The 8,119-nt window shown below is 44.0% G+C and overlaps 1 pseudogene; it reads right to left on the bottom strand.

Moving 5' to 3' along the window:
• Positions 1 to 1,291: 1,291 nt before the first annotated feature.
• LOC102371255 overlaps positions 1,292 to 8,119 on the bottom strand; it is a 30,494-nt pseudogene continuing 23,666 nt past the window's right edge.

The raw sequence follows: 8,119 nt of genomic DNA, 5'->3' as shown, positions 1-8,119 counted from the left end.
AAGGGCCTCAGTCTATCAGACCAATCAATACTTCTTGGAGCGTAACTCTGGGAAAGCAGGTCAACAGATCACATCCATGCATTCTCTGCATCCCTGTCAGATTTGGAGTGGAAGTGAGATAGCTACAAGGTGTGCAGATCCTGTGATCAGATGATACTCAGGCTAGAGATCTTGGCCTACAAGAGGCTACTATGGAAGTACATTCCCATGTTTGATCTTCTGTGCTTATGGGAAACTAACTGTGCAAAGGTAATGGATTACTTGGCACAAAACTTGGGAATGTATTACATGGACTAAGGAGGCAAAAATAATTTTACTATAAAAATATAATCTAGGACAAGAGACCACTCTGCCTGATGAGCTGGAAACTGGACAGGAATCCCTGAGAGGGAGCCACGAGTGGATTCCAAATTCTATAGGCACTGGTGACGGGAGAAAGTGGTAGATAAAAATAATACACAACCACAACTCTTAGCTCATTACGCAATGGTTATTCTGCTGTTACGAGATCTCCAAACATTAAATTATGCATAAATATTACATGGTACAGTTCTGCCTTGAAAAGTGCTTGTCCAAATGGCTCTAAGTTTCTGTGACCAGTATGTCTCCATGATTTCCAGGTCCAACAATATTTGGTATTCTATTCTTTTCTTTTTTGAAGTAATGGCCATTCCTGGAAACTTAGGATGTTGCTTAACTTTGCACCATGTTAACTTGTGGCAAATCCAGAGGTCACATTCTGTCCCCAGTGACCTCTGTATAGCCCTGCCACTTTTAAGTGGCTTAGTAGGTGTAATTGGTTGTATAACTGGAATTTTCTCGTGATAAAGCTCAAGGTCCTATTAAATCTAGCGCCCTTCCTCCTAGCTTGGCAGCACTAATGCAACTAACAGGAATAACATATATTTTTTGCCACTGAGCTCCACAGAACAGGCTTTAAAGCCCATGGGAAATGGATCTGAGGAGTAAGGTGCCAATTTTACAATCACTTCTTTGAGGAGAACTGCCCATTAACTTGAGCTTTTCAGAATCCCAGAAAATTATGGCAAGTGTCAAACTGCCTGTAGGCCCAATAAGAAAAGGTTTTGCCTAATAATTGCCTTGCTTTCCACCATTACTACTGTATATAATGAAAATACATTTCATAATTTCAGAACAATTATCTTGTATAAGAATTATTGGCCTTATTATGGCACAGTGTTCAAAGTGCCATAAATGGAACCCTAAATCCCTGGGCTCAGTAGTAAAAGGACAGTTTATCAAATTGTACTGCACATAACAGAGCTGAAATTTAATTCTCTTTACAGGATGTCTGGTCACATAAGTTTGTTAAATGAAGCAGCATGTGCGAGGTTTTGTTTGGGTTGTGGGATAAACTGCCATTTTTGCAGAAGGAAGTATATGCAGCAGAATAGTTCACTTGGTAAAGCTCAGCTTAATTCTTGCAGCACCCCAGCTTGGTCATCAGGAGAAAAAAATCCCTTTGAAAAGCTTTGGTTAAAATGGCGCACAGGAATTGACTGCATAAAACAATGAGCAAAATTTTAGGGTTGGTCACTACGATGAGAGGTACTTTACAGGCAGCTGATATGGCAAAAAATGAGATGGATGCCATGCAGGTAAAATCAGTGAAGATCAATACTGCCATTTTCTTGGCAATCTTGGTATCTTTGTTAGGAGCTGCCAGCTCTGGATTTTGAACTGCTATGTAAATGTTAATATAACAAGCACAAATGACTATCAAGGCAAGAATATTTAACACTAAAATGATCGATATGTAGGCTTGGGGAAGAGTTGTTTTTGTATCCATGGGTAAAAAAATGCTGACTTACATGTAACTACTGACTCCTACAAGAGGTAATGCTGTTGTTAGAGTGGAAAATACCCAGCCTCTGAGCATGATCAAGATAGAATGCCTTAGGTACAACTTTTGACGCAGCTGCCTTGCATAGGTGATAGTATGCCACCTCTCCACAGTGGTCACTGTGAGGGTGTAAACTGAAAGCTCACTTGCAAACATTGTAGTAAAACAAAAAGCCACTAATGCTGCAGCCACTATCGCTTTGCCAGTGTATTGCACGGTTGTAGTACTGACCAGTCTTTTGGGCATCCACGGGTAATAAATAACCCATTTATTTGCCCATTTCTGCATGGGCAAATAAAGTCCCATGCAGAAATCAGCAAAGGAGAGGTCACACATGAGGAAATGGGAAACAGCCAGTTTGTAATGGCTAGTTAGTAGGACAAGGAGTACAGTGAAATTGCCAACAACAGCCAAGATGTTAATAAAGCAAATCAAGACTTGCAGAAAAGATATCCTCAGATATAGCTCACAAGGATTAAATGCATCTGGTTTAGGAGTGCATCTGAGCATTTTAGGCTGACAGAAGTCGTAATCAAAATCAAAGCCAATCATTTCATTCTCATCAAAAATAGCAGAATAGTTGTAAGGGGAGTATCTTTCATCTATTATGAGCTCAAATGAGTTCTCTGTAGGCCACAGGGACATATTGTAAGAATCATCCTTGTACCCATTTTTAATGTTTTTTTTGGTTACAGTTAGCTCAGTGTCTTCTCACCCTAGGGTGCCTTGATCCTTTCAAGGGTGCTGTGGGGTTCCCCACAATGTTAACACTGTTAAGTGTGCAAATGTGATTTACAAGATAAACCCAGAGATTTCAAATAGGAGCCTACGTTGCTTAAAGCTTTCTGATTTGTTGTGGTCTTCCTGAGTTTTTTTGCAACAGAAAGATTGCTCTACTATTTTTTTTGTCCAAAAAATGAATGGAAACCAAGAGCTGTCATTTTCTGAGTGGTGCCCTGAGTCTAAAACAGGTTGAGAACCATTGTGCTAGATAGTGAAGCTTTTGGTAAATGACAGTTTTTTTTCCTTTGGAAAGGAAGCTTGTAGAGACTACATGTAAGAGGCATGTCCAGATGGATCTTTCCTCGGAACTTACTCAATTAAGCTTTTATTATCTTATTTACTTTCCAGCCAAACTACATTCTAATGTTGCTGGCAGAATGCAAGATAAGATAAATTGAAATGCTTGTGCTGATGGAAGGCTAGAGTTGCTGAATACTCTACATACAGGTTCATGAGACGGCAAGTTCTCACTAAAATACTCACTAAGATGACTGAACATGTTTGTGCTTAATGTTATTAAAAGATTAAATAGTTTCAGAACTTTGTTGTCTGTGTGCATGCAACAAACGCTAAATGGTTTATGAGTGGCTCTAAGGAATGTGAGATCAGCAGCATTTTCAAATGAAGGGTAGAAATGAGTGGTTGCACTAACTAGTAGGGAAAAGTTGACGTAATGGGAATACTTAAGGGTTAGGCTGCACTCTTGCATTAATTGGCTTAGTAGAGCAGACAGTCCACACCTATTTCCTGAGCAGTGAGGACTATTCTGATTACCATGCACAGGCTTTCATTTCTACTGGTGGAAATCTTTTTGAGAGAGGCAGTGTACAGGCATTCAGTCTGCAGCCACCCCTCTTTAGACTTCTACTGGACAAGGTTGATCCCAGTCAGAGGAAGACATGGGGAGTACTGGCTGCTCCACTATTCCTGGTCCCTGTGGGGAGTAGAGCAATGAGGAAAAACTCCCTGTGCCTTCCCCAGACCTGGGGAATAGGCAGGAGCAGCCTCCTCCTTTGATCTCTAGGAAAGGAGGGAGGCAGTAGCATGGCAAACTCCTCTCCCTGCTCCTGAGATCAGAGATCCCATCCTGAGGATCAGGTAGGGCATTTTGTCCCACTGTTCCAGTCACCTCCCGGACCAGTTCCCAGTCTGGGGAAGCGGAGGGAGCTTTGTCCTACTACTTCACATCCTTTTTAGACCAGACTGAGATGAAAGTATACAAACATTCACTCTTCCAAGACATTTTTCTCTTAAGGGAGATCTTTCCGGTATCAACCTGGAAGGCATACATTTCCCATGGGAGAAATTGAATGGATGCTTGCATGCTCATAGCTTATAGTGGGAGAGCAACAATTCTTCTAGTAGAAACAATGCTGGCATATGGCCCTAGTCAAAGAGTAAAGAGGAGGTAGGTATTATGAGCAAGAGCTGTTCTCCATGTGCTCTGTACTGCCAGCAGTGCTGGGTATAGTCAGACCCCACAGCTTTGTTTGCTGGCCAACAGGTGCTAGTAAAGGACAACAATAACTAATATCTTCCTTTCCCAAGAAGAGGGGAGCAGGGCAAAATGATACCTGGGAGATGTTCCAAAGTTGACACATTTTCTAAGGCTGTGTAGCTTCCATAGCACCCTTAGCTGAGGGCTGTGCCTAACACCTTTCTTGAACTCATACAGACTTATCTCAATTTATGTGGTACATGTGTTCCTGGAAAACTGCGCATAAATTGAATTTGCATAAAAGGAACCCACTTTATAATGTAAAGAATAGGGGTACGTTCCCACAGGGGTGAGAGGGAGGGAGTAAGGCTGGCACTAGGGAAGGGACAGAGGGAGGGGTGCTCTGCAGCCTGTCAGCTGATCCCAGGGCTGCAGCAGGTAGCAAAGTGGAGGGAACTGTCAGTGGGTGTGGGACTGGGGGGCATGGCTTTTGCTGCTATGTGCACCCCAGGAACGCTGCAGGCTGTGGTGCTGTGCCGGGCTCTTCCCAGCTGTGCGTGAGATGAGAGCAGGCTGTCAATGTAGAATGGGGCCAGTGGCGGCACTGGGTTCTTCCGGGTGCTCAGGGTGGGCAGCAGTGCTGGGATGGGGCTGCTGCCATGCTGAAATTTGCTATAGCCCCCACAACCTGCCCTTCCAGCACTGCTGCCAAGCACTGGGAAGAGCCCAGTGCCACAACTGACCCCAGCTGGCAGCGGCAGCCTGCTCTTGTCCTGCGCACAGATCTGGGGGCAAGTTCCCTCCCAAGATGAGCCCGGTGCAGCTCCCTTAGCCTGCAGCCCTCCTAGGATTCACACATAGCAGCAAGAGCCATGTCCCGCACCCACTTACAGTTCTCTCCGCTTTGCTCCCTGCTGCAGCCCCAGGTCTCCACTTGTCCCCACTCACCCCAGCTCCTGCTGTATTAGAGCCATGGTACAGCGCAGCCCAGGGGTTGGGATGAGTGGGGACAAGTGGAGCCCGGGGGGCTTGGGGCACAGTGCAGCCCAGTGGCTGCAGGCAGCTGGCATTGCCTCTTCCAGAGCAGCCTCAGCCCCACAGCCCTTTCCCCTCCCCACACAGATACCTGCTTGGTGGGGTGCCTATGTCGATCACATAAGAGTTAATTTACCTCGAATATAATGAATTTTGGGCATAGAAAGGGTCACTGCATAAGAGCGAATTTGCATATACAGAACCCACATAAATTGGAGGAATCCTGTATATAACTTTATGATGTGTGCACCCACTCTACTGAGGAAAAGTGATCTGGGCAGAAATTTTTAATAATATGCTATATATTTCCAACAATCAGTAACTATTGTCCATGCACCAAGAGTATAATTTTTAACTCTTCTATCAGGGCGTCAAAGACAGAAAGCATCTGCTATGCTCCTGAATGTATTGGTTAAATGAGTAGGGTTTAACAAATGCAAATTAATAGTGAAGCACAGGTACTGAAGAAAGAGCAAAGGAAGGGATTTGAATCAGTCTTATTGACCTGTTACTTTTCCTTTTCAAATGAGTCATTTAAAATCTTTCAGAGCTTTAAAAATAAATCTCTCTGACCTGGCTAACTAGTTCTCACTAGCTGTGTTCACAGGATCACAGAAAAGTAGGGCTGGAAGGAACCTCACAAGGTCATATAGTCTAGCTCCCTACTCAAGGCAGGATCATCCCTGACTAAAAGATCGCAGCTGAGTGTCTGTTTAACCTGCTCTTGAAAATTTCCAGGGATGAAGAGGCCACCGTTTCTCTAAGTAGCCTGTTCCAATGCTTGAGTCAGAAAGTTCCTCCCACTCTCCAACCTAAATTTCCTCTCTTGCAGTTTGAGGCCACTGCCTCTATTTCTGTTTCCTATAGTCACAAAAGAAAGCCCATCTCCATCTTCTCTATAATTGCCTTTCAGGTATTTGAAGACTGTTATCAAATCCCCCCTCAGTCTTTTCTTCTCCAGACCAAATAACCCTAGCTCTTTCAGCCTTTCCTCATAAGTCTTGCCTCCCTAGCCCCTAATCATTTTTGTTGACCTGCACTGGACTCTTTCCAAAAACTGTCCACATCCTTCTTGAAGGCCCCAAACTGTTGATAGGTTTAAATTAAAAAAAAAACCAAACAAAACATATGGAAATAACTTGCCACAGTGCTCCCTTGCCAAGCAGTGGACGACTTCACAACCACTTCCTGTACCATCAGCAATGTTGGAAAACCAAACAAGCAATCTGGAATTTGCTCCATTCAGGAAAACATCCCTACTCAGGATACAGCTTTTAGACATACTTATGCTACATTGACATAAATGCTAAGAATGTGCTTAAGTATCAGGTTAAATGCCTTCCTGAATCAGTGTCTTGATGTGCAAGTAAAGTGGGAGCTACTTTTCTTACTCATAACATTTTAATAATAGATCTGAAAGCTCCTCAATTTGTTCTTCTCAAAATTGCTCCCATACTATTTGGTAATCTGAGCAATTGTCCCCCTCTTCTTTCTACTTGGATTGGAAGAGGTAAAGATTATTTTTTAAAAAAGATTATTTTGGTTTTCTGTTACTCTGTGAAAGGCCCTGTAAAACTTATGGCACTGTATAGTTTAATGCTTAATAATGATGGCTTTTGATTTTAAGGCAGGGTAGATTTGCACCTTATATTTAGTTAGTCTATAAGATGCAATTCCATCTGCCTTCTGCCCGTCTTGAGACTAACCAGGCTAACTAGCTGTGTCTGCTTTTAGATTTTAAGCCATATTGTGATCAGCCTCTCAACATTGAAAGCAGATGGCCTGGTCTAACTCACCTCTCCAGCTCTCTATTACATACAGGTGCAGAAATTCAGTAGATGCTAATCTAACTTATAGGTGTGCTTAGTGTATAATGTCGGGATGGGAGGGATCTTGAAGATCATCTGCATGAATGCAGGATTGCTACTCCTAAATCATCCCAGTCCAATGTGTATCCAACCTGCTCTTGAAAACCTCCAGGAAGGAGATTCTACAGTTTCCCCAGACAGTCTATTCTACTACCTGACTGTTCTAACAATACGGAGGATTTTTATGATATCTAATCTAAATTTACTTTTCTGTAATTTAATCTACTTTGCTGCATTTTTTTCTCAGTTCTGCTGACAGGCTTGAACTCTCCTATTATGAACTCTGCCATCTTAGTTTGGGAATGCTTCAGCTTTGCAATCAGATAGAAGTAAAGCTGACAGCAGTTGACTAAATGGGTCAAGTCAAGAAAGTTGCACACAGAGAGCAAATGAGAAGGGGGATGAGAGAATCGTGGCTGCTGCTCTTTGATGAGGGACCTCATGTATCCAAAATTCAACAGTAATAGAAGCTACTGGCCCACAGAAATATAATGCTCAAGAAAATAAACCCCAGAGTGGATCAGTCATATTCCAGTTATATTTGGTTGTTCCAGATTTGTGGGCACTTTTACCATTGGCCTACAATTAATATCTATGAGCTGGGGTGGGATGGAGGATTTTGAAAAGGGCAGGGGTGCAGGGGATATCATGCAGGTAGATCCTGCCAGGGCAGCAGCCACTGGGGATTATTCCGAGTTCCCTGAAGCAGGCATGACTCCTCAGCCCCGACCCTGCTGTAGGCACCCTCTCCCCTCAGCACTCAGTGGCACCTTCCTTCCCAATGCCCCTTCCCCCTCTCCAGCAGGGATTGCCCCTGGGCATATGAAAGGGAAGGGGGATGCACCTGCCACTGCCACGGTCCTTGGCTGACCTGGGCATGGAGGAAGCTCCAGGCTGCTCTTGTCCTACTCCAGCTGGGGCAGGGGTTGCATGGGGTGCCTGCAGGGTTTGAACTATGGGGGTGGGCTGAGCATCCCCCATAAGAGATGAGAGCCCCCCTCACAGGCTAGTCAGCCCCTGGCCTGCCTCACACCTTTCTAAGCAGCCCAAATGGCACTGGCTCCTTTTGATTGCCACTGCTGCAGACCCCACTAAGAGCCAAAGTGTAATTTAAACCCTGGGCCCCTGGTT

Source organism: Alligator sinensis, unplaced genomic scaffold (assembly GCF_000455745.1).
Source record: "Alligator sinensis unplaced genomic scaffold, ASM45574v1 scaffold131_1, whole genome shotgun sequence".
NCBI lineage: Eukaryota > Metazoa > Chordata > Crocodylia > Alligatoridae > Alligator > Alligator sinensis.
This window is presented reverse-complemented; position numbering and strand designations above follow the sequence as displayed.